Below are 2,950 nucleotides of genomic sequence, written 5' to 3' on the forward strand. Positions count from 1 at the left end.
AGATGAAGTAACACGTTTTTAGTATTTTATTTATTCCAAATGATCATCCAGATGTCTGTGACATGTGATGACAAACACCATAATGGAAGGCCTTAGTCATCACATGCTTAAACTCATCATATATTTTTGCATATGCTGAACAGGCAGTCAGACATGCTGTAACTGTGGGGTAGAAAACAGCATGAACACCATACGGCAGGGGTCTCAAACTCCAGTCCTCGAGGGCATGGAAAAGTTGCATGACACTTTGACCTTTGAGGACTGGAGTTTGAGACCCCTGTCATATGGAATATGACAGGTGTGGTTGAACTGCATGAAGACTCTGAAGTTTCTCTTCTCTTCTGGCAGGACAGGAATGTGGCCTAGTCCTGTGAGCCACTGTAAGGATGTACTTAGAGTAGAACTGGACTGTCACCGGCCTCAGGCTCTTCACCCTTTTCAAAGACAAAGCAGTCATTTAAATAAAATATTAGATATTGTTTACCTGTACATGCACAAAGTAAATTTAGAAATGTTATTATTGTCAAGAGTGAACAAGCACTGATAGTGTAATCTACAGCTGTGGCCAAACGTTTAGAGAATGAGAAGTGTTGTTTGCTTATTTACAAAGTTTGCTGTTTCAGTGATAGTTGTATATCATATTATATCACTTCAAACAGAGGTGATCCAGTAATGCTGCACTAATGAATTAGACTAACTATTCACTTTAGCTAAAGTTATTAAGTTAGCTAAAGAGTTGGGATGCTGTGTTATGCTGGGCTTACACTGTGCGATTTTTGGCCCATTTTGAGCCGATTTTTGAGTCGTGCGACCGTTTTGGCGATCGGCCCGATTTTGGCCTTCATCGTGCGTCGTGTAGTATACGTGGGGTAACGAGAAGCGATTAACACCTCACGACCAGCTCCCGATCATCAATCGCTTGGTCGTGAGGGTGTCGCCGCAGCTTCTCACACTGCGCACGCGCAAACACAAATGTCAGCGAAAAAGACGGCGCAGCACGGCAGTGCAGCGTGTGATCTGGACACACAAGCGATGGAGGCACAACTTGTAGAACTATGGCAAGCTCACCCGAACCTTTTCGATGTGGCCTCACAAAATTATCACGACCACAACAACCGTGAAAATAGTTGGATTTACATTGCTGCTCAATCACAGCTGCCTGATCAATGTTTTTCATTAGCAATTTAGCAAAGTTGATGGTGGTGGTGTGTCTGTGTGAGTGAAAGACAGAGAGAGAGAGAGCGAGCAACAGAATTTCTCTTATAACCTTCATTTTATGGACGCACAGTGTGAGCACTCGGGTCGCATCAGAGCATCGGGCCGTATAGTGTGAGACCCTGCATCGTGACCTACGAACCCCTGCGAGTCAATCGTACAGTTTGAGCAGAAGCTGAATCGCGCGACTGAAAAAATCGCACAGTGTCTGCCCAGCATAAGACATAAATAAAGCTAAAACACAAAGGTTTGGACACCGTTTTGCATGTTTCCCTACTGTAGGGGTCTCTGCAAGCATACAGAGGGGTACTCTGAGAGGGTCCAAGATGACAACTCTGGAATTCTACTAGAAACAGTCGATCATATTTGTTGTCAAATCTGAATTCAGGGCAAACTACGCTAAATTAGCGCTTTTAGCTAACAGCTACAATAAGCATAAAAGTTACCTTACGGCTATCATTTGTTAACATGACGCTTGTTCTTATACATGTAATACATTTATTACCAACCTGAGAGTTTATCCGCTGGTCATTCGACATGACGAATGACTTCTGAAGTCTTAATTCAGCTCAAGACGCTGTAGATTCCCATCAGTAACACTTTCGGTCCGCTAGTAAAACGTAGTTCTATTAATCTGCGCTTGAACCGGAACCGGATGTAAGTTCCAAAAAACTGAATTTTGGAACTGAAATTGAATTGTAGAACTGAAACTGAATGGTGAGAAGTGAAACTGAAATTATTCGAGAGCTGAATTTTTAAAGGATAAAATGCAGAATCAATTCATTTTCAAAATATAAAATTCAATTTCAATTAGTGATGATCATTTTCAAACCATAAATTCAATTTCAAATTAGACTAATTCAAATTCAGTTTTCAAAAGCATTTATTCAAGTTACAATTCAGATTCAATCTGAGCAATTCAAATTCAAATTGAACTTATTCAAATTCAGTTTCTGATGGCACAGATTTCTGCCCATACCAAACTTACCTAATCATATCTTTTAGATTTTACCGTGTTAAATACAAAGTTTTTGGACTATAAAATCTGCATTATAGTCTACCATCATCCAACAATTTTAAACCTGTTGGTGTGCAAAAACCGTTTTAAACTGTGTTTAAACTGCTGAATTTGACTTTGTCAGTAATTTCAGACACGTTCTAAAGTGTTTTATATTAACTGTTTTCAATGTTGGTTTCAGTTGAACTTAAATAATAATGATATGTGTACTTTATTGATCCTTGTAGGGAAATTACTTCTCTGCATTTAACCCATTCACTTAGTGAAGCAGTGGGCAGCCACCAATCCAGCGCCCGGGAAGCAGAGTGTAGGTTGCTCAGGGGTACCTCATGGCAGGTAGTCAGTGGATTCGAACCCCCGATCTTGCGAGCATGGTGACCACTCTACCTACTGAGCTATCCCTGCTCTAAAAGCCAGCAAAGGAAGCAGATTTGAAATTTCAGATAGCATAAAGGACGTGACACTATATACACTATAAGCAATGACGGTAACCTGTTACAGTACGATGCTCTAATTCAGTGAGCTCTTTAGAATGACCCATTCTTTCACAAATGTTAAGAAATGAAGAAAAAAACTCAATAAACCTCCTCTGGCATTAACATCAGCTGTATGGGCTTCCATGCCCAAGCAGCTTCTGTAGCTCTAATATTTTGGTGGCCCGGTATATTTGTTCATATAGTGTATATTATACCTTTGCTACTAAAGAAAAAGAAAAGT

At 40.3% G+C, this 2,950-nt stretch overlaps 1 long non-coding RNA gene across 1 annotated transcript; it reads right to left on the reverse strand.

Annotated features, from left to right (window-relative positions):
• Positions 1-267: 267 nt before the first annotated feature.
• Positions 268-1,861, reverse strand: LOC146665128 (uncharacterized). Its single transcript, XR_014912377.1, has 2 exons — positions 1,725-1,861; positions 268-434 (listed from the first exon to the last, which is right to left on the reverse strand). It is a non-coding gene; the product is annotated as an uncharacterized LOC146665128 (long non-coding RNA).
• Positions 1,862-2,950: the final 1,089 nt, after the last annotated feature.

This window comes from Rhamphochromis longiceps, linkage group LG7 (assembly GCF_057381845.1).
Source record: "Rhamphochromis longiceps isolate RC_006_pf linkage group LG7, R_longiceps_female_GT1.1, whole genome shotgun sequence".
Lineage (NCBI taxonomy): Eukaryota > Metazoa > Chordata > Actinopteri > Cichliformes > Cichlidae > Rhamphochromis > Rhamphochromis longiceps.